The sequence below is a fragment of the Hyla sarda genome, chromosome 3 (assembly GCF_029499605.1).
Source record: "Hyla sarda isolate aHylSar1 chromosome 3, aHylSar1.hap1, whole genome shotgun sequence".
Lineage (NCBI taxonomy): Eukaryota > Metazoa > Chordata > Amphibia > Anura > Hylidae > Hyla > Hyla sarda.
In genome coordinates, this window is record NC_079191.1 from 282,118,615 (window position 1) to 282,143,238 (window position 24,624).

Sequence of the window (24,624 nt, forward strand, 5' to 3'; positions counted from 1 at the left end):
TCACTGATATGTATTTTATAAAATCGTGGCAGATCAATCAACATAGCCATCATCCATTTCTATAAGTTTTGTCATGCTCAGTTATTATTCCAAAGCAAGGGTTGTGTGTAGAGATGAGCGAAATTACAGTGATTCAATTAGTCACGAACTGCTCGACAGTTGCTGACTTGAGCCTGCATAAATTAGTTCAGCTTTCAGGTGATCCGGTGGGCTGGAAAAGGTGGATACAGTCCTAGGACTGTATCCACCTTTTCCAGCCCACCGGAGCACCTGAAAGCTGAACTAATTTATGTAGGCTAAAGTCAGCAACTGCCGAGCCGAGAAGTTCGTGACGAATCGAATCACTGTAACTTCGCTCATCTCTTGTTGTGTCTTTGGAGCCTTTAAAATAGCAATCATGTTTTCTTTAATAGGTAAAAAAAAAAAAGTGGTGGGATGGCTATCTGTCCAAAAGTTCAATTGATTAGATCGAGCTAGCCTGAGATGCACCTGTACCCCAGGTGTGGAAAAGAGAACAACAAAACAAAAAGCAGGATATTGTTACTCAAAATCTATTGGATATATAGAAAAAACATAAAATTATGCTGCAAATAGTTTATTAAAAATCCAGTATAAAATATCTGTTTTACTTCACCGACAGGGCCCTTGCAGGTGAGGAGAGAACACTATTAATCAATAGTCCTGTAAATTACATCCACTGTGGTTTAGATCCTGCAAATGGTTATAGACAGATATTATGAACTTTACAATCCTTGTATGGAAAATAAGAGTCAATTGCAATAATCCCAGATCCAACTTAGTAGTATAGCATTTATATAAGAATTTTTTTGGGCAGATCACTCAAGAGGTAATACCAATTCAGCTGTATATAAAACTCATTGGTGGAGATTTATCATTGTTGTCTTTGAAAAGTGTTTTAAAGTAAAAAAAATTCAAATCTGCGCAGGACCCTGTACGTGTGAAGTCGCAGTTGTGAAAAAAATGTGCAAATTTAATAAGTTAATATACACACACAAATCTCTCTCTCTATCTGTCTATCCAGACAAAAACAAAACGGCTGCAACACTCTGGATAAGTGAAAAAATAGGATGGTAGCTTTATTCCATAGTGTAATACAGATGCAATGTTTCGGCTGCCATGCAGCCTTTATCAAGCATGAATAGTGACTAACAGCAATGGTATATATAAGGCAGCCCATGTGATTAATAAAAATACAGTGCAATAAACAATTCATGTACAATATAAAGCAAACATCATATATTAATTGTGTAAAACAAATCGGAGTGCATAATATCAGAGGCAAAATCAATTGCCAAAATATTTAAGTATACAGTGTAACTGTGTATATAAGATGTGGGTTAAAATCACAAGAAAATGCTTGATTACATCCAATAAAAACGTATTAAAAATCAAAAGGGCACAGGTTAATGAAGAACACTCACCAAGGCATACTGGAGAAAATGGAGCCGCCACGCCAAACCGGTGTGTAAGTGACGGAGCCTGCGCCGCAGCGCAATGCTGGCATAGGTGTCAACCAATGAAAACCGTGTGTATCGGTCACATGGACTGCCGCAGGTCCGGTTATGGATGCATGCGTGTTAAAGTGTGTAATGTGAATAATTATGTGCGTTGCAGCAATCCCAGTAATGGGTGCATGCGCACTAGGTGACCGAGCATATATGGCCATGTTAACTAAGGGAAACATGCTCATATGTCTCGGAACAAGTATTATTGTTCTTTAAAACATAAGATCAATAATTGAAATGAAAAGACTCGTGTGTGTGAATAAAACTAAATAGCTATGTTAAAAAGTGAGTGTGTGTGGAGATAATAAAAGAAAGCAATTGACAAAATAATTAAAAGAAAAAGAGAACAAGAAGAAACATGCTGACAGTTCGGAATCCATGTGACTGTGAGTCACAGTAATCCGAATAACTGGGGGCACAAAGTGCAACATGGTGCGACCAGAGATACCGCCGGTGACTTAAGGCTAAATATTAAGGGGGTCGCTAGGGGTCCTAAAATAGAGACGCTGTAAGTGCCATATCAATAATATGTCATATAACGGAAATTATGAAAATACAAATATAAAAATAAGAAAAAGGTAAAAAGATAAAAGCAAAAAATGAGAATAAAAAATATTTGATGACATAGTATCAACAAAATACAGTATAACAACTAATAAAGTAAAAATAAAAATAGATATAATGGTAAGAAAAAAATAAAGAGTGTAATATAGTGTAGAGGTGTATATACGATGTAAAAAGACAAATTCACAGTGTTGTCGTATTGGGAGACACCAATATTAAAACACAATTCTATAGAAATTGATATAAAAAAAAATTGTAGTGAGGTTCTCTTCCATCAGCCATATTGCCACCCTATAAAGACAAAAAAATTGTATTAATAGACAGTTAATCACCATATCCATAATACACTAGGGACACAACACAGATTATAATCAGGCATTGTAAATTTGTGAGGCCACTGTGAAATCTACATTCAGTCCATTAGGACAAAGGGCCGGAAGGTCAAATATCCACTTTAATTCTCTACATTTGAGGATGCTAACTCGATCTCCCTCTTTTAAGTGGGGCTATGGGGTCAATGGGGACATGAATCATTATTTGTGTATGGTAAAAGTAGTTTACCCTTTTGCTAAATTTATCAATCTTGCGCAATGAGTTTCATAAATTGTGGGCAAATATATTAACCCCTTAAGGACCGAAGGTTTTTCCGTTTTTGCATTTTCGTTTTTTGCTCCTTGCCTTTAAAAAATCATAACTCTTTCAAATTTACACCTAAAAATCCATATGATGGCTTATTTTTTGCGCCACCAATTCTACTTTGTAATGACGTCAGTCATTTTGCCCAAAAATCTATGGTGAAGCGGGAAAAAAAATCATTGTGCGACAAAATTTAAAAAAAAACGCTGATTTGTAACTTTTGGGGGCTTCCGTTTCTACGTAGTACATTTTTCGGTAAAAATGACACCTGATATGTATTCTGTAGGTCCATACGATTAAAATGATACCCTACTTATATAGGTTTGATTTTGTCGGACTTGTGGAAAAAATCATAACTACATGCAGGAAAATTAATACGTTTAAAATTGTCATCTTCTGACCCCTATAACTTTTTTATTTTTCCGTGTATGGGGCGGTATGAGGGCTCATTTTTTGCGCCGTGATCTGAAGTTTTTAACGGTACCATTTTTGCATTGATAGGACTTATTGATCGCTTTTTATTCATTTTTTCATGATATAAAAAGTGACCAAAAATGCACTATTTTGGACTTTGGAATTTTTTTGCGCGCACGCCATTGACCGTGCGGTTTAATTAACGATATATTTTTATAATTCGGACATTTCCGCACGCGGCGATACCATTTATGTTTATTTTTATTTTTATTTACACTGTGTTTTTTCTTTTATGGGAAAAGGGGGGTGATTCAAACTTTTAATAGGGAAGGGGTTAAATGATGTTTATTCACTTTTTTTTTGCACTTTTTTTTTGCAGTGTTATAGGTCCCATAGGGACCTATAACACTGCACACACTGATCTTTTACATTGATCACTGGTTTCTCATAAGAAACCAGTGATCGATGATTCTGCCGCATGACTGCTCATGCCTGGATCTCAGGCACTGAGCAGTCATTCGGCGATCGGACAGCGAGGAGGCAGGTAGGGGCCCTCCCGCTGTCCTGTCAGCTGTTCGGGATGCCGCGATTTCACCGCGGCTATCCCGAACAGCCCACTGAGCTAGCCGGCATGCTTTCGGTTTCACTTTAGACGCGGCGTTCAACTTTGAACGCCGCGTCTAAAGGGTTAATAGCGCGCGGCACAGCGATCAATGCCGCGCGCTATTAGCCACGGGTCCCGGCCGTTGTTAGAGGCCGGGCCCGACCCGCTATGACGTGGGGCCACGCCGTGGCCCCGCGTTATAGATCGGGAGTGGACACATGACGTTCCAGTACGTCATGTGTCCTTAAGGGGTTAAAGGGGTTATCCAGGCAAAAACTTTTTTTATATATATCAACTGTCTCCGGAAAGTTAAACAGATTTGTAAATTACTTCTATTAAAAAATCTTAATCCTTCCAATAGTTATTAGCTTCTGAAGTTTTCTGTCTAACTGCTCAATGATGATGTCACGTCCCTGGAGCTGTGCATGATGGGAGAATATCCCTTGCATGATCGGAGAATATCCCCATAGGAATTGCACAGCTCCCGGGACGTGAGTCATCAGAAAGCAGTTAGACAGAAAACAGCAACTCAACATCAGAAGCTAATAACTATTGGAAGGATTAAGATTTTTTTATATTTTGTATATGATTTGTCTGTAGCATATCGGAACATATTTAAATCGTAATTGTGGTCCTATTTTCAAAATGTTAAGGTCCAGTGTTTCCTGTTGTCCTATAGAGAAGTAACCAACATTCTTTTTTAGGTAGATGTCTAATAACAACCTTAATGGATCTGGCCTGCAGGAGATGATACCTTTATTTTCTTTGCACTTTGAGAAGATCATGATCAATATCCAATATATAGGAAACATTACAGACAATCATAAAAGTATTTAAACTAATAAAGAATGGCAAGAAAATTGATTGCAGTTACACTTAAGAACATAATTACAATTATCAATTTGAAGAGCATAAGATAGAGAGGAAAGGTTGAACATTATGGATGCTTATTATTCCTTTCTTTGAAAAATGAAATCGATGATTTAGAGCATTTTGCTACATGCAGTCCAAGATGGCTTATATTTGTGTTCAAAATACGGTCATTGCGGAAGTTTTCTGCCAGTAAATTAAATGTATGCAGTTAATAAATTTGTGCATACTGAATATATCATTTCAAGGTACACCGAAACATACACATCTGGAGGAAATGCTCCACCAGAATGTACGCAAAAAAAAAAAAAAAATAGCACAAAAAAAGGGTCAAATCTTTGATACATGTCCCCTAATGAGTACAAATTTAAGATCTCTCTCGTGATGTTTGGCCTCTACAAAATGTTTTGATGGGGGAAAGTCCATACGACACTTCTGTTTTGTATAGCGGTGTTGATTAAACCAGTACATAAACAACAAAATCAGAAGTACATGTGAGATAATGTTTAAGGTGATATATCTTGCCTGTTTTTGGATGAGTAAAAGTGGAGCCTTTGATCATATAGTTACAATTTACACACTGTCGACACGGGAAAGAGCCCTTATTGATCACTGTGAGATACTGTTGGGAGCTCATTTTAAGTGACACATCCGATTAACCAATTTATCTCTAAAGTTGATATTTCTGCGATAGGATAATCGGGAATCTTGGGGAAACTAGTTTTAAGAATTCCCCAGTGTCTGTTCAAAATGGAGGCAACCTGATTGGAGTGGTCACCGAAAGTAGAGATAAAGCGAATACGTGGGGCCGGAGGTCCAATACAGGGTTTTATTAACAAGTGTATCCCTATTCATACCTAATACTTTTATTTTACATTGATCTAGTAATTTTTTAGGATAGCACCTTCTGCAAAATGAATTTGACATGCGTGTAAGAGCTGGATCTTCTTCTTCCTCCAGACCGATGATGCATCTGGCCCTCATCATTTGACTGGTGGGGAGAGAACGCACCATCGGCCTTGGGTGGCAACTACTATAATGTAGTAATGAATTACAATCTGTAGGTTTGGTATATAAATTGGTGACAAGTTTATGATCGTTAATAGTCACAGTGGTATCAAGAAAATTAACTGATGAACGTGAAGAAGTAAGTGTAAATTGAATGTTTGGATCCACTGAATTTAAATACTCATGGAAAAGTGAAAGGTCAGAATCTGAGCCTGTCCAGGTCAAAAAAATATCAATATAGCGACACCACCCCAGCACATGGTGCCAGAGGTTTGTAAATAAAAAAATCATTAAATAAAAAATAGTTATTGTGCAAAATTAATTCAAGAAGTGATATAATGAACTCAACTTTGGAGGTGTACAGGCTGACGATGTCAAAAGTAGCTTTGAAGGAAATCGGAAGTGTCACGTAAATATGATCTGGTATTGGTTGCATACGGGCGGAGATTCTGATCAACAAAAATGGATAAGTGACTGGTAGCATAGCCTCGGCCAGACACTGTGTCTGCCGGGGGGGGGGGGGGGTTTCCAGTGACGTATGTGTCTTAGGCAATAAGTACAAGAGCGGTATGATGGAATGTGTCACATATAAGTACTTGTACAATATTTTGTCAATTACATTACACTCTAAAGCATTGTCAAGAATTGTCTTGATTTTAAAATTAATATCTTTGGTTGGATCAGCCCATAATTTGATATACGTGGTTTTGTCTTGGAGTTGATGCTCTGCCTCCTTGATGTATGCACTTCTGTCCATGACCACAACCCCGCCACCTTTGATGGCTGGCTTGACAATGAGATTGTGGTCATGGACAAGTGCATCCATTGCTACCACCTCTGCATGGGTCAAATTAGGGTGTTGTAGATATGTACCTTGGCCCCTAAGGTGTTGTATGTCACACTGTACAAGCTCACAAAAGGTATCAAAAGCACAAGAATCACTATTCAGATTAAAAGTGCTAGGGATGTTAAGATAAAAGTCTGAAAAATAAAAATTGTCACTGATAACAGAATTTGCTGGTTTAAATACAGTATCAGAAGTAGGGTGTAGACTGAACCAAATCTTCAGTCGCAAGTGCCTGAAGAATTGGTACAAAATCTAGCTCCATTTGGAACCAGTCAGTGTGTGATGATGGACAAAATGATAAACCTTTAGTCAACTGAGCATCAGTCGATGTGGCAGACAAGATATTTACCATATTAGGTTTCTCTATCTCTTCCTAAAGGAAAGCTTCTGTTGGGTGGCTTTTGGTCCCTTCTGTGCTCTTGTCTTTACAGTATCGTTGATGGCGATGGCCCCCGCGTCTGGTTGATCTGAAGGGGGACATATCCCCGTGTCTAAATAAACAGTGTAATTAGTGACATCAGGGTCCACAATAGCAGCATTATTAGAGCCAACATAATTAGTATTCCACGAATATACACGAATAGGGGCATAGTCATTCATGTCTCTATACCACTTATGGCGCTTGGTATTTTCCTGATCACTCCTAAATTTTTGAAGTAAGACAGTCTGTTTCTGGGTAGGAATCCTCAGTTGCAGAAATACGGGCTTTAGTAGACAAAATATCTTTTGTAAGAATTAAATATTGAGCATAATTAGATCAAATGAGCACTTATTGGAGAGGAGTTCAAACCTTGTGCATACAAATTGTCCTTCGGTTGAGTGCGGAGTACCCTTGGAATGTGTTGCGCACAATAGTAGATGTAAGGAGAGTAGTCGTTTAGTATCATTCTCGTATTGACGTTGTAGATCCACTATTGAGGGAGCAAGTAAGAAGGAAGCATCTGGTCAATGTCCCCAGGTGAATATGAAAAAAGTATTAGATGGAGCTACTGAAGAAAGGCAAGGTGTATCCTTGCCTTTCTTCAGTATATTAATTTTTTTTTTAGTTTAGACATGGGTAGGTGCCAATGTGAACTTGACAGGTGTGGCACCTGTCAAATCACCCTCTGCATGCTGCCATCAATAGTGATGTAGAGGGTTAAACTCCCATAAATCTGAAAGTCCAATCCCTGCAGTGACAGGCAAGTGTCGGCTGTAAATGCAACCAAAACATGCTGGATATAAAGCAAACTCAGTGCCAGAGCCGGCACTGTATTCAGTGACTTGCAAGATGCCATAAAAAAGGTGTAATGCTGATCATTAAAGTGATATATTTTGAAATCTGCTAATATGTCATAATGAAACATCCTCTATAAAATAATATAAATTAACATCCTGTATATCAATTGAGTACACCTTGTATAACAGTGTTTAATGTTACTGTCACCTCAAAATATAAACGTTGGAAACAAAAGTGAGCACACACCTACGTGGAAATGTCCAAATTGAGCCCGATTTGCCATTTTTCCTCCCTGGTGTCCTGTGACTTAATATTGTTACAAGGTATCAGGTGTAAATGGGGAGAAAGTGTCTTAAATGTGGTGTAATCTCTCTAACATTCTTTAATACTGGTCACTGGAACATGGCACTGGAACCATATTCTGTAGTCTGATGAGACCAAAATAAACGTTTTTGGTTTAGATGGTGCCAAGCGTATGTGATGACAACCAGGTGAGGAGTACAAAGGCAAGTGGGTCTGGGGCATTTGTATAACATGAGTATAACATGAGTGCTGCTGGCACTGGGGAGCTACAGTTCATTGAGGGAAGCATGAATGCAAACATGAATTGTGACATACTGAAGCAGAGCATGATCTCCTCCATTCCCCAACTGTGCTGCAGGGCAGTATTCAAACATAATAATGACCATAAACACCTCCAAGACAACCACTGCCTTGCTTAAAAAAAAATGATGCTCTGTGATGTTGTCATGGAGGGGTGGAAGAGGACTAGAGTGGCAATCTGTGAAGCTCTGGTGAACTTCATGCTCAATAGGCTTAAGGCAATGCTGGAAAATAATGGTGGCCACACAAAATATTGACATTTTGGGCCCAATTTGTACATTTCTACTTAGGGATGTACTCACTTTTGTTGCCAAAATGTAGACAATAATGGCTGTGTGTTGAGTTATTTTGAGAGAACACAACATGAAACACTGTTGTACACTCACTACTTTACATTGTAGCAGTGTCTTTTTCATTGCTTTCACTTAAAAATATATAATTAAATATTTACAAAAATATGTACTCACTTATTTAAGATACTGTATATTCAAACCTATGAAATCTGCAAATCTGTTAGTATGAAACTACCTCTATTTTATATAGTACTTTGTTTTTACAAAGTATAATTTATTGTACTGCCTATTACGGTGAAGCAGTTTTAAGTTAATTTGTCATGTGTATTCATCCAAGTTAAGCAATTAATAAGCCACCAAGCACAGACAGTTTATAAATGTTATTAAATGTATTATTTTCTTTTCCAAACGAAGTGCTATTTATTGGTTTAAATACTGCAATGATTTATATCATTCCAGCATTAATCAGCAAATTAAGGCCACCCACCCTGGTGTGATAAGTATATCAAAATGGAGAGCTACTTCTTAATACTCTTATTATATCCATGAATGTCATCACATGGCAGTCTTTTAATATTATTACCTTACGTGTGTGAAAATACAGATGTGCTCTTCTATTTCAGAGCATAACAGACTTCAGAGAAAGAGATCCAGAAGCAGGTCATACCCTTTTATATATAATTTGGTTAAACCTGATGGGCTCTGTCCAGTTGGCATGGTAGATTTCAGCAAGCCCAGTCCTTTGTTTCTGTGGGGGATTAATTGCTGCCCGAGATGTCTGTCTTATTTCTCCTTAACAACTAAAATAAAAACATATACTCTGTTACATAGTTGATAAGGTTGATTAAAGTAAACTGTTACATAGTTGATAAGGTTGATTGTGTTCAATCTAAAATCTTACTGTGTTGATCCAGAGGGAGATAAAAAAATAAAAAATAAAAAAAACCTTATGAGACAGATGCCAGTTGCTCCATACTTGGGAAAAAATCCTCCTGATTCCAAATATGACAATAAAAATATATTGCTGGATGACAGTCCTATCTCGACAAATCTAATACCTATAGCAATATTCTATTGAGCTTACTGTCCATCAGTATCCCCAAGTACTTTTTGGTAGTAATTTTAGATAATGTTTTATTATTTAAATGTGCAATTTTTTTTTACAACTCAAGTGCGCCTTACATTTATCCACATTAAACTAAATTTGCCATTTCTCTGTCTAAGCCTCTAACTAGCTCAGATCCCACTGTAATATGTCATATTCCTCTATGGTAATTATCTTTCTCAGTTTAATGTCATGTGCAAATATTGAAATTCTACTGTGTAATCCCTCTACAAGGTCATTTTTAGTGAAAAGAAGTGGACCTAGTACTGACCCTTGATGTACCCCACTTGTAATTGTCACCCAACCAGGACCCGCAGCTAGTACCAGACATAGTCTTTCAGGCTGATGTTCGGTATTAACACTTTAGACAACGCAATCAATGTTGATTGCGGTGTCTAAAACAGGAGAAAACACATGCTGGTTAGCTCAGCCGGCTGTTCGCGACTGCTGCGGTGAAATCGTGACATCCCGAACAGCTGAGAGGATGGCGGGAGGGTCCTTACCTGCCTCCTCGCTGTCCGATCTGTCCCTCAATGCCCCTGCCAGGCTCTGCAGGCTGAAGCAAGCGAGTACGAATAACACTGATCAATGCTATGCTATGACATAACATTGTTCAGTGTATGCAATCTAAGGATTGCATGTAATAGTCCTTTGTGGGGACTAAAAAAAGTGTAAAAAAAAAAAAAAAGTTAATAAATCTATTTATATGCTCAGACTTCCCTAATAAAAGTTTGAATCACCTCCCTTTTCCCATTTAAAAAAAATATATATATATGTAAACAAAAATAAACACATGTGGTACCGTCGCGTGCGTAAACGTCCTAACTATATAAATATAACATTAATTAAACCGCGCGGTCAATGGTGTACACATACAAAAAATCCAAAGTCCAAAACTGTGTATTTTTGGTCACTTTGTATACCCTAAAAAATGTATAAAAAGCGATCAAAAAGTTATAGGGGTCAGAAAATGAAAATTTTTAACATACAGTCATGGCCGTAAATGTTGGCACTCCCGAAATTTTTCAAGAAAATGAAGTATTTCTCACAGAAAAGGATTGCAGTAACACGTTTTGCTATACACATGTTAATTCCCTTTGTGTGTATTGGAAATAAACCAAAAAAGGAGGAAAAAAAGCTAATTGGACATAATGTCACATCAAACTCCAAAAATGGGTTGGACAAAATTATTGGCACCCTTAACTTAATATTTACCTTGTATAGAAAGAAGCCACGGCACTCGATCCGGAGGCAATTAAAAGGCTTTATTCCCACTGGAGGTACAAGGACATGTCAGGAGGGGGAGAAGAGACGGGACTACGTCGGTTTCACAGATCGCTCTGCTTTTACCGGTCACCCTATGTCACTTCTCCTTCCTTCACACATTTAATACAATTTGGAAGTACACCTGGACAGGTTGGGCGTTAACCCATTCACAACTGAGCGGTGTTTGTATACAACATGCAACTGCCTGTTCACACATAGCGTTTAAGAACAAACAACAATAGTAGAACATACTTATACAAAAATTACTAGAAACTTGTATATAAAACATCAGTGCTATTATACAGGTATAGAACTAGTTACGAGCCCAACTAGTAGATGCATGAATATTATAAATTGAACACATTATTATCATTACGATCATTGAGACCTAACTGACCTAGGGCTTTTGTTTTTATATGATAGAAATTTATTTCTTTAATAACATCATATTAATATCCCCCCCCCTCCCGGGGTGTTTGTTATTTGAACTAAACCCATAAATGACATAGCTGAGGTGTTCCCTGCATGAGTTTCTTGTATATGTTTTATCAATCTAGGAGCCCCTTTTCCCGTGGTAATGGACCTAACATGCTCGGAGAATCTTATATTTAAAGGTTTAATCGTCTTGCCAACATAGAACTTGCCGCAGTCACGTTTGGTTGCATAGACAACCGACTTAGTACGGCAAGTTATATGCTGTTCAATTTTTTAAACACTCTCCTCCCAATTGTACTACCTTGGGCACATATATTTGCACCAGTTGCAGGACCCGCATCGAAAATTTCCCAGAGGAATGCTTTGTTTTAACCAGTTATCTGGGGCTGAGTTCACACGGCCTCTAATTAATTTATCACGTAGATTGACTGTCCTGCGGAATGTGATGAGAGATTTTTTTTCTCACCACATCCCGGAGGATCTCATCCTGTGCCAGCAGGAACCAATGCATCCGGATCAAGTGCCGTGGCTTCTTTCTATACAAGGTATTTACTGTGAACTATGATTTCATACCACTGAGCACCGACAGGAGAAAGAATTTACGAGCACTGGCTAGTCCGCGTCCATTTTAAGTGTTATAGTGAAGGAGAGGCAGTGCCGACTGTAATTCTCGTTTGGACTTTGCAATTGTCTTTGCTCTTGTGCTGCTTCAGTCTGAGCACGCCAGATTAACTTTCTGACACACCTGCAACAATGAGCCACACGGACGAAGCTATGCCGGATGAAGCTAGTGCTCAACCTATACCCGAAATCAGAGGATTGTCTCTAGGTCGGGAGGGGGCTGACAAATTCTTCATACAGTGCAACGCAAAAGAAGAATTACAGGTCCTGAGTGTCCAGGCCCTGGAACACAAAATTTCTACGCTTTCAGAGAAAGAGACCAAACTTTTTTGGACAGTAAATTCTTTACAATTATACAGCCAGAGTGAGAGAGCCCCGAGAGGGCTGAGAGCATACAAGGAGATCTCACAATTTTTTGATGACACGGAGTTCTTGCATGAGTGGAATGCAATCCATAAAGATCATGCCCTAAGATTAACCCATTTGATTCTGACCAGAACGGAAAAAGAACACTCTATGATTACTGAAGAGCTGTTAAGAGACAAAATGGAATTAAAAACACGATTATCCCACACTCAATATACCAACCTGGTGAAGCGGATTGAAAATCGATTGATCCCGATACAAGCAGACCTTAAGGAAAAGAAAAAAAGATACATTTCTTTGGGATAAAATCGACTATGACTCGGGAAAAATCTTTGATTGGCAGCAGAGACAACCCAGAAGAAGACGACAAAAGCCAGTGCAGAGACGAAAGGAGTACTGGACCATGGACTCTGGGTCCGACTCGAGTGGAGGAGGAGATCGGGACGGAATCCCAACAACAGCCTCATCCAGTCAAGTGACTGAAGGTGAGGGTGCCCCTTTAGGAGGCGCACGCGGCGGGGCAGGCCATCACCCCAAAAAAACAGGTGTGAAAAGGAAGCAGGTCACCTGGCGCCAGTAGGTGATACTGTCCATATCACCACCTCAAATGTAAGTACCGACCTTTCAAACAGTCAATTTAACATCCATTCCCCTCAGTGATGAATGTGTAGCCATGTTGAATCGGGGGTTGAATTTTTGTCTTAACTACACAATTTGATCCTGTCCTGTTCGAAATAGACCTTAGGAAGGCCATTCGAAAAATCAATCTGTTCCGCTTCTTCAGGTCCTCAGTTACAGGTACCGGAGGGAGCCGAACAGAAGAAGGGGAGACCCGTCCAAAAATAGGCCCGTTAGGTTTCAGCCTTAGCCCTAATTTCACCGAGCAGGACCTAGTCATTTTAACCACACTTTGTGATTTAACGGGACCCTTAGAACAGGATAATGACATCCTCCAAGAGATTTTTTCAGGGGGTAATCCCTCAAAATTCAATCCCCCCTTGCCGGCCGGTAGTGCGTTAGATAAATTTATGGAAGCAGTTATAAGGGATGTTTTATCCCTTATTTATCCGAAAGATAAACCAAATGTATCCAGTGATGAATTAAAAGCCTTAAAATGGCTTCAATCTCATGAAGACATTATACCCAAACCAGCAGACAAGGGGGGTAACATTGTGTTACTTCCTCGTAAGTATTTTATTGAGGAAGCTATGCATCAATTGCAGGATCCTAATACGTACATCCCATTAACTAAAGATCCAACCAGTGGCTATGCGGACAAAATTAAGTCAGCCCTAAGACGTGGAGTGGAACAAGGTCTAATAACCAACAAATTTGCAGAAAGGTTAATTGTAGAATACCCCATCCGTCCTTACTGGTACTGGCTGCCGAAAATTCATAACTCACTGGACTGCACGCCCTGGAGACCGATAGTGGCGGGTCGGGGTTCAGTGACTGAATCGGTATCCAAGTACCTGGACTGGTATCTGAGGCCATTATTGGAAAATGTCCCCTCATACTTACAAGATACGGGGGACCTCCTTCGACAGCTGGAGGGCTTTTCCTTGGAGGACACATTTCACCTAGCCAGTATAGATGTGGAGAGCCTGTACACCCGCATCCCGCTGGATGCGGGTGTGCAGGCCATCTGCAGGCAATTAAGATTTGTCCCAGGGATGGGAACTTCTCTCCTTAGTGTTAAAATGCAATGCGTTCCAATTTGATCGAAGGTGGTACAGGCAATCGTCGGGGACGGCGATGGGGACTTCGGTCGCCCCGACATTTGCACATTTATATCTGGCCGACTTTGAAGAAGATAAGATCTACAAAAACCCTTTCATCTGGAAGTTGAAATTATATTATCGATGCATCGATGATGTAATTATAGTCTGGGATGGTACACAGGAGGAGTTTACTGACTTCGTGGGCTACCTAAATACAAATGACCATAACATGCGGTTCACAAGTGTTTTTGGGGAAGATAAACTCACTTTTTGGATGTGGAATTGCAAGTTTCAGCAGGACAACTGCATACTAAGGGGTTCCGTGGCTTCTTTCTATACAAGGTATTTACTGTGAACTATGATTTCATACCACTGAGCACCGACAGGAGCAAGAATTTACGAGCACTGGTTAGTCCGCATCCATTTTAAGTGTCATAGTGAAGGAGAGGCAGTGCAGACTGTAATTCTCGTTTGGACTTAACTTAATATATGGTTGCACACTCTTTGGAAAAAATTATATATAAATTCGTATAACCATCAATAAGCTTCTTACACCTCAGCCAGAATGTCGGACCACTCTTCCTTTGCAAACTGCTCCAGGTCTCTCTTATTGGAAGGGCACCTTTTCCCAAAAGCAATTATAAGATCTCTCCACAGGTGTTCAATGAAATTTACATCTTGACTCATTGCTGGCCACTTCAGAACTCTCCAGCACTTTGTTGCCATCCATTTCTGGGTGCTTTTTGACGTATGTTTGGGGTCATTGTCCTGCTGGAAGACCCAAGATCTCAGACGCAAACCCAGCTTTCTGACACTGGGCTGTACAATGCAACCCAAAATCCATTGGTAATCCTCAGATTTCATGATGCCTTGCACACATTCATGGCACCCAGTGCCAGAGGCAGCAAAACAACCCCAAAACATCATTGAACACCCACCATATTTCACTGTAGGTACTGTGTTCTTTTCTTTGTAGGCCTCATTCCGTTTTCCGTAAACAGTAGAATTATGTGCTTTACCAAAAAGCTCTATCTTGGTCTCATCTGTCCACAAGACGTTTTCCCAGAAGGATTCTGGCTTACAACTTTTTTATGTCTCTGTGTCAGCAGTGGTCTCCTCCTGGGCCTCCTGCAATAGCGTTTTATTTCATTTAAATGTCGATGGATAGTTTGCGCTGACACTGATGCTCCCTGAGCCTGCAGGACAGCTTGAATATCTTTGGAACTTGTTTGGGGCTGCTTATCCACCATCCAGACTATCCTTTGTTGACATTAATTTTTCTGTTCCGTCCATGCCCAGGGAGATTAGCTACAGTGCCATGGGTTGCAAACTACTTGATAATGTTGCACTCTGTGGACAAAGGCAAATCTAGATGTCTGGAGATGGACTTTTGTTGATATTGTTGATATTTTTCCACAATTTTGGTTCTCAAGTCCACAGACAGTGGATTTTTATATTGCCCACACCTGTTACTTGCCCCAGATGAGTTTAAAGAGCATCACATGCTTTAACCCCTTCCTGACCCATGACATACATGTACGTCATGGGTCGGCTCCCATTCTATAACGCGGGGCCACGGCGTGTCGTCATAGTGGGTTGGGCCCGGCACCTAGCAACGGCCGGGACCCGTGGCTAATAGCGCTCGGCACTGATCGCGGTGTCGGGCACTATTAACCCTTTAGATAGATGCGGTGTTCAAAGATGATCGCCACGTCTGAAGTGAAAGTTAATAAATGCTGGTTAGGTCAGGGAGCTGTTCGGGATCGCTGCAGTGAAATTGCGGCATCCCGAACAGCTATAGGACATGAGGAGGGTCCCCTTACCTGCCTCCTGGTGCCCGATCGCCGAATGACTGCTCAGTGCCTGAGATCCAAGCATGAGCAAACAAGCGGCAGAATTATTGAGCAATGTTATCCTATGGGATAACAATGCTCAATTTAAAAGATCAGTGTGTGCAGTGTTATAGCCCATATTGGAGCCATTAATAAAGATAATCTAACCCCTTCCCTAATTTAAAAAAAAAAACTGTGTAAGTAAAAATTAAACATATGTGGTATCGCCGCGTGCGGAAATGTCAGAGTTATAAAAATATATAATTAATTAAACCACACGGTTAATGGCGTACGCGAAATAAAAATCCAGAGTCCAAAATATTTTTTTTATGTCACTTTTTATATCATGAAAAAAGGAGTAAAAAGCAATCAAAAAGTCAAATCAATACCAGGAAGCAGCAAGAACAGTGGAGGACAGTGAGGCCGGTTCCTTAGCAGCGGAGGACGAAGGTAAGTTAAAGTTTGTTCTTAAATATTTGCAGCCCGGGCACAGGAATACAAAGTACAGCGCAGCAGCTGATAATTATTTGGCGGGGGGGGGAGAGAAGCTGCGCTCGCGGGTGACATACGATTAGTCCCCCGATGTGGGGTGCAGTGCTGGGCTGATAAACTGGCGGGGGGCGACATTGGGGGCCAGAGCTGCGCCCATCACATGATGATGGGGGGGGGAGGGGGGTAAATACCGTTAAATACCGTGGAACCGCCATTTGCCCCACAAATATTTTCTGGTTTTGCCGTAGATTTTGTTGTAAAATGATTGATGTCATTACCATGAACAATTGGTGCCGCAAAACACAAGCCCTCACATGGGTCCGTAGGTGCAAAATTGAAAGCGTTCAGATTTTTAGAAGGTAAGGTGGAAAATACAAAAGTGCAAAAAATGAAAAAACCTGTGATCCTTAATCCCTTAACAACATAGGACATAAATATATGTCCTGGTGCCCTGGTACTTAACACACCAGGACGTACATTTACATCCTATACATGACACAAGCACCAGACCGATGCTTGCATCATGCGTGGCAGGTCCCGGCTGCTGTCAACAGCCAGTAATGTCCGCCTTTAACCCCTCAGATACCATGATCATCCAGCTGCCGCGGGGATCTGATAATCCAAAATGGCGGACGGAGGTCCCCTGACCTGCCTTTGTCCGTCTCCTGGGGTCTTCTGCGCTGGTCTAAGATAGACCAGAGCAGAAGATAGCCGATAACACTGATCAGTGCTATGCCCTATGCATAGCACTGAACAGTATTAGCAATCAAATGATTGCTATAAATAGTCCCCTATGGGGACATATAAAGTGTAAAAAAAAATGTGAAAAATCCCCTCTCTTAATAAAAATGTAAATCGTCCTTTTTTTCCCCAGAAAAATCTTCCCCATATGCCCAAACTCACTATATTTACACACACGGGGACATTTATCATTGGTTATACACCTTTTTTCTTGCTTATTTTAGGCGCAAATTATTTTTGCGCAGTTGCGGTGGATGCTATTTTTTTGGGTGCGTTCTTCTTTGTGGAGCATTCCTAATCAAGTGTATTGTTTGGGGCACGGTGGAGCATTTTATGCAGTGGACACTAAGGCCCAAATTTATTCAACTGTGTAAGAGAAAAAATTTAGTGATTTTCCCACAGTAACCAATCACAGCTTTCACTTTACCAGAGCTCGTTAGCTGAGCTGTGATTGGTTGCTGTGGGAAAATCACTCCATTATTTTCTCACACTGTTAGATAAATCTGGGCCTAAGTTGTACAGGTTTTTTTTTTGCGCAAACCAACACCACCTAATAAGATATGTACAAATGTGGCAGATACAAGAGCAAAAAGCTTAAACAGAGGGGGCAGGTAGAAGTGAGCTCAAAGCTGTCCCTCGAAACCACTCTCCCTGCCTACTTGCCCATCCACCCTAAATGAGGAATTAACAACTTGGAGCCAGTCCTTTCCTTCGCTAGTGCATTGGCGTCAAAGTCAACAAAACGGAACTGTACAAAGTTGGGGAACAAGTCAGGAACATAACAAGAGTACAATAACCAAAACAGATATCTAAACACAAACTGGGCAGGATATAGCATACTGACATAAAACGGGTCAGGAAATCAAGAGCACTGTTCACACTGGACACAGAAGAAAGAACACACTAGACACCCCACTCCAAACATGGAGGAACATCAATACCAAAGCCAAATAGACTCCTAGTCAGTCGGGCACTCTGACTAGGGATTAAGATACTTGGCTAGGAGGAAACAGAAATACTAAATACAAGCACAAGACTAACTCACTCCTAGATAGACTGATGAGCACATGGCTCAGAGCAGGATTCTATACTCGGAGAAGCAGGAATGAACAAGGTAAAAACAAGACTGACATAACGCACAGTGTGAACATGGACTAAGATATATTAAGGTAAATGCAAAACGAACATACACAAATACTAAAACCCGAAAATATACTAAAACAAAGCAGGCTAAAATCTATATATCAAACAGGACAAGTAACCATGGTTAAAACTCAGGATATGTGCTCAGACAAAGCTAAGGTGTATAATAAACAAGACATGGTTAGAGTACAAATCTAATAATTACCACCAGAAAGCAGCACCTGATGAGGCCTTAAAGGGGTACTCCGGTGGAAAACATTTATTTTAAATCAACCGGTGCCAGAAATTCTTTTAGTTTTGCATTTCTTTTTTTTGTCTTGTCCACAGTGCTCTCTGCTGACACCTGATACCCGTATCAGGAACTGTCTAGAGCAGGAGAAAATCCCCATTGCAAACCAATGCTGCTCTGGACAGTTCCTGACATGGACAGAGGTGTCAGCAGAGAGCATTGTGGACGAGACAAAAAAAAAATAAATTCAAAAAGAAAAGGATTTCCTCTGTAGCATACAGCTGCTAAAAAGTACTGGAAGGGTAAAGATTTTTAATAGAAGTCATTTACAAATCAGTTTAACTTTCTGAAACCAGTTTATTAAAAAAAAAAGTATACCCCTTTAACCCCTTAAGGACCCAGCCAATTTTCACTGGAGGACACGGCCATTTTTTGCACATCTGACCACTGTCACTTTAAACATTAATAGCTCTGGGATGCTTTTACCTTTCATTCTGATTCCGAGATTCCGAGTAGACATATTCTACTTTATGTTAGTGGTAAAATTTTGTCGATACTTGCATCATTTCTTGGTGAAAAATTCTAAAATTTGATGAAAAAATAGAAAATTTTGAATTTTTTTTAACTTTGAAGCTCTCTGCTTATAAGGAAAATGAATATTCCAAATAAATTATATATTGATTCACATATACAATATGTCTACTTTATGTTTCCATCATAAAGTTGACATGTTTTTACTTTTGGAAGACATCAGAGGGCTTCAAAGTATAGCAGCAATTTTCCAATTTTTCACAAAATTTTCAAAATCAATATTTTTCAGGGACCAGTTCTGTTTTAAAGTGAATTTGAAGGGCCTTCTTATTAGAAATACCCCACAAATTACCCCATTATAAAAACTGCACCCCTCAAAGTATTCTAAATGACATTAAAAAGGTTTGTTAACCCTTTAGGTGTTTCACAGGAATAGCAGCAAATTGAAGGAGAAAATTCATTTTTTACACTCGAATGTTCTTGTAGACCCAGTTATTGAATTTTTACAAGGGGTAAAAGGAGAGAAATCTTCCTAAAATGTGTAAACCGATTTCTCTCGACTAAGAAAATACCTCATATGTGTATATCAAGTGTTCGGCGGGCGCAGTAGAGGGCTCAAAAGGGAAGGAGCGACAGTGGGATTTTGGAGAGTGAGTTTTTCTGAAATGTTTTTTGGGCGACATGTCACATTTCGGAAACCCCTACGGTGCCAGAACAGCAAAAAAAAAAGCCCACATGGCATACTATTTTGGAAACTACACCCCTCAAGGCACGTAACAAGGGGTCCAGTGAGCCTTAACACCCCACAGGTGTTTGACGACTGTTCGTTAAAGTTGGATGTGAAAATGATTTTTATTTTTTTTTCACTAAAATGCTAGTTTTCCCTCAAATTTAAAATTTTTACAAGGGATAATAGGACACAATGACCCCCAAAATTTGTAATCCCATCTCTTTTGAGTATGGAAATACCCCATGTTAGGACGTAAAATGCTTTGCGGGCAAACTACAATGCTCAGAAGAGAAGGAGCGCCATTGAGCTTTTGGGAAAAAAATTGTTTGGAATGGAAGTCAGGGGCCATGTGTGTTTACAAAGCCCCCCGTGGTGCCAGAACAGTGGACCCCCCCACATGTGACCCCATTTTGGAAACTACACCCCTCACAGAATTTAATAAGGGGTGCAGTGAGTATTTACACCCCACTGGCGTTTGACAGATCTTTGGAACAGTGGGCTGTGCAAATGAAAAATACAATTTTTCATTTTCACGGACCACTGTTCCAAAAATCTGCCAGCCCACTTTGGGGCGCAAATGCTCACTGTACCCCTTATTACATTCCGTGAGGGGTGCATTTTCCAAAATGGGGTCACATGTGGGTATTTATTTTTTTGCGTTTATGTCAGAACCGCTGTAAAATCGGCCACCCCTGTGCAAATCACCAATTTAGGCCTCAAATGTACATAGTGCGCTCTCACTCCTGAGCCTTGTTGTGCGCCCGCAGAGCATTTTACCCCCACATCTGGGGTATTTCCGTACTCAGGAGAAATTGTGTTACAAATTTTGGGGGTCTTTTTTTCCTTTTAACGCTTGTGAAAATAAAAAGTATGGGGCAACTCCAGCATGTTAGTGTACTTTTTTTTTTTTTTTTTTACACTAACAAGCTGGTGTAGACCCCAGCTTATCCTTTTCATAAGGGGTAAAAGGAGAAAAAGCCCCCCAAATTTTGTAGTGCAATTTATCCTGAGTACGGAGATACCCCATATGTGGCCCTAAACTGTTTCCTTGAAATACGACAGGGCTCCGAAGTGAGAGAGCTCCATGCGCATTAGGGGACTAAATTAGGGATTGCATAGGGGTGGACATAGGGGTATTCTACGCCAGTGATTCCCAAACAGGGTGCCTCCAGCTGTTGTTAAATTCCCAGCATGCCTGGACAGTCAGTGGCTGTCCGGAAATGCTGGGAGTTGTTGTTTTGCAACAGCTGGAGGCTCCGTTTTGGAAACACTGCCATACAATACGTTTTCATTTTTATTGGGGGGGACAGTGAAAGGGGGTGTAGATGTTGTGTTTTACTCTTTATTATGTGGTAGTGTAGTGTAGTGTTTTTAGGGTACATTTACACTGGCGTGTTACAGTGAGTTTCCCGCTAGGAGTTTGCGCTGCGGTGAAAAATTTGACGCAGCCCAAACTTGAAGCAGGAAACTTACTGTAAGCCTGCCCGTGTGAATGTACCCTGTACGTTCACATGGGGGGCAAACCTCCAGCTGTTTCAAAACTACAATTCCCAGCATGTACTGACAGACCGTGCATGCTGGGAGTTGTACTTTTGCACTGGAGACACACTGGTTGGAAAACCTTCAGTTAGGTTCTGTTACCTAACTCAGTATTTTCCAACCAGTGTGCCTCCAGCTGTTGCAAAACTACAACTCCCAGCATGTACTGATCGCCGAAGGGCATGCTGGGAGATGTAGTTATGCAGTAGCTGGAGGTACGCAACTACAACTCCCAGCATGCTGTTTGCTGTTTGGACATGCTGGGATTTGCAGTTTTGCAACATCTGGAGGGCTACAGTTTTAGAGAACACTGCAAGGTGATCTCCAAACTGTGGTCCTCCAGCTGTTACAAAACTACAAATTCCAGCATGCCCTGACAGCAAACAGTTGTTTGGGCATGCTGGGAGTTGTAGTTTTGCAACATCTGGAGGGCTACAGTTAGAGACCACTGTATAATGGTCTCAAACTGTACCCTCCAGATGTTGCTAGGCAACTCACCGGCCTCTGTCGGATCCAGCCGCATGTCATCGCCGCCCGCCGATCTCCGTCGCCCGCAGCCTCCGTCGCCCGCCTGGATCGGTAAGTGGATCTTCGGCGCCGGTCCCCGTCGTTTCCCCGTCCTGCCCCGCCTATTGTGGGTGGGCAGGATGGGGAAAACGAAAGTTAACCCCCCCCCCCCCCCCCGCCCCGATCTGCTATTGGTGGTCGCGTCTAGACCACCAATAGCAGGGATAGGAGGGGTGGCACCCCTGCCACCTCTCTCCTATGCCTTCAGGGGGATCGTGGGTGTCTTAGACAACCGCGATCCCCCTTATATTCCTGAGTCCCCCCCCTCCATGTCGTTGATCGCCGCAAATCGCCGGTCAATTTAGACAGGCGATCTGGGGCGATTCCAGGTCATAGGAGTCTCTGGTGACCCAGAAAATAAGGGGCATCAGGAGTGTCCAAGACACCCACGTTCCTCCTGAAGGGATAGGAGTGAGGTGGCAGGGGTGCTATTGGTCGTAGGCGGGGAGGATAAAGTTCGATTCCCCTGTTCTGCCCACCCACAGCAGTCTGGACCGAACGGGGGAACTGTCCTGTGACCGGCAACGGAGGTCACTTACCATCAGCGGCAGCGGGCGGCAATGACGTACGGCTGGCTTCCTGGTGAAGACTACGGAAGCCGGTGAGTTGCCTAGCAACACCTGGAGGGCTACAGTTTGGAGACCACTATACAGTGGTCTCTAAACTGTAGTCCTCCAGATGTTGCAAAACTACAACTCTCAGCATGCCCAGACAGCTGTTTGCTGTTTGGGCATGCTGGGATTTGTAGTTTTGCACCAGCTGGAGGGCTACAGTTTGGAGATCACTGTGCAGTGGTCTCTAAACTTTGGCCCCCTAGATCTTGAAAAGCTACAACTCCCACCATGCACAAACAGCAAACTGCTGTCTCGCCATGCTGAGAGTTGAAGTTGAAGTGATCTCTCACTTTGGAGCCCTGTAGTATTTCAAGGAAACAGTTTAGGGCCACATATGGGGTATTTCCGTACTCTGGAGAAATTGCGTTACAAATTTTGTTTTATTTTTTCTCCTTTTACCCCTTATGAAAATGAAAAGTTGGGGTCTACACCAACCTGTTTGTGTAATTTTTTTTTTTATACTAACATGGTGTTGACCCATACTTTTTATTTTCACAAAAGGTAAAAGGAAAAAAAAGACCCCCAAAATTTGTAACGCAATTTCTCCCGAGTACAGAAATACCCTATATGTGGACGTAAAATGCTCTGCGGATGCACAACAAGGCTCAGGAGTGAGAGCGCACTATGTACATTTGTGGCTGAATTTACAGTGGTTCTGACATAAACGCAAAAAATTTAATACCCACATGTGACCCCATTTTGGAAACTACACCCCTAACGAAGTTAACAAGGGGCATAGTGAGCCTTAAATTTGACACAGGTGTTTGACGAATTTTCGTTAAAGTTGGATGGGAAAACGAAAACAAATTGTTTTGTTTTTTACTAAAATGCTGGTGTTACGCTATATTTTTCATTTTCACAAGGGAAAATAGGAAAAAAAGCCTCCCAAAATTTGTAACCCCATTTCTTCTAAATAAGAACATACCCCATATGTGGATGTAAAGTCCTGTGCGGGCGAAATACAATGCTCAGAACAGAGGGAGTGCCATTGGGATTTTGGTGAGAAAATTTCTCCGGAATTGAAGGCCACGTGTAATTTTTCATTTGCTCGGCCCACTGTTCCAAAGATCTGTCAAACGCCAGTGGGGTGTAAATGCTCACTGCACCCCTTATTAAATTCTGTGAGGGCTGTAGTTTCCAAAATGGGGTCACGTGGGGGGGGAGGGGGTCCACTGTTCTGGCACCACGGAGGACTTTGTAAACTCACAAGGCCCCCGACTTCTATTCCAACCAAGTTCTCTCTCCAAAAGCTCAATTGCACTCCTTCTCTTCTGAGCATTGTAGTGCGCCAACAGAGCACTTAAAGGGGTATTCCAGACCAAAACTTTTTTTTATATATCAACTGGCTCCGGAAAGTTAAACAGATTTGTAAATTACTTTGATTAAAAAATCTTATTCCCTGCAATAGTTATTAGCTTCTGAAGTTGAGTTGTTTTTTTCTGTCTAACTGCTTTCTGATGACTCACGTCCCGGGAGCTGTGCAGTTCCTATGGGGATATTCTCCCATCATGCACAGCTCCCGGGACGTGACATCATCATTGAGCAGTTAGACAGAAAACTTCAGAAGCGAATTACTATTGAAAGGATTAAGATTTTTTAATAGAAGTAATTTACAAATCTGTTTAATTTTCCGGAGCCAGGTGATATATAAAAAAAAAGTTTTTGCCTGGAATACCCCTTTTACGTCCACACATGGTATATTTCCATACTCAAATGGGAAATGGGGTTCCAAATTTTGAGGGGCATTTTCTCCTATTGCCCCCTGTAAAAATGTTAAAGGGGTATTCCAGGCCAAAACTTTTTTTATATATATATATTAACTGGCTCCAGAAAGTTAAACAGATTTGTAAATTACTTCTATTAAAAAATCTTAATCCTTCCTATAGTTATTAGCTTCTGAAGTTGAGTTGCTGTTTTCTGTCTAACTGCTTTCTAATGACTCAAGTCCCGGGAGCTGTCCAGCTCCTATGGGGATAGTTTCCCATCATGCACAGATCCCGGGACGTGACAACATCATTGAGCAGTTAGACAGAAAACTTCAGAAGCTAATAACTATTGGAAGGATTAAGATTTTTTAATAGAAGTAATTTACAAATCTGTTTAACTTT

At 40.9% G+C, this 24,624-nt stretch overlaps 1 protein-coding gene and 1 long non-coding RNA gene across 5 annotated transcripts in view; one reads left to right on the top strand and one right to left on the bottom strand.

The window, feature by feature from the left end:
• Positions 1–24,624, top strand: part of UST (uronyl 2-sulfotransferase) — a 405,014-nt gene that overhangs the window by 306,249 nt on the left and 74,141 nt on the right. The window lies entirely within an intron of this gene.
• On the bottom strand, positions 1,103–9,385 carry LOC130362387 (uncharacterized). Of its 3 annotated transcripts, none has more exons than XR_008891395.1 (3): positions 9,252–9,385; positions 6,819–7,380; positions 1,103–2,381 (listed from the first exon to the last, which is right to left on the bottom strand). It is a non-coding gene; the product is annotated as an uncharacterized LOC130362387 (long non-coding RNA). The 3 variants fall into 3 exon arrangements; XR_008891392.1 differs by having other exon boundaries at positions 6,819–6,960; positions 9,168–9,365; XR_008891394.1 differs by having other exon boundaries at positions 9,168–9,365.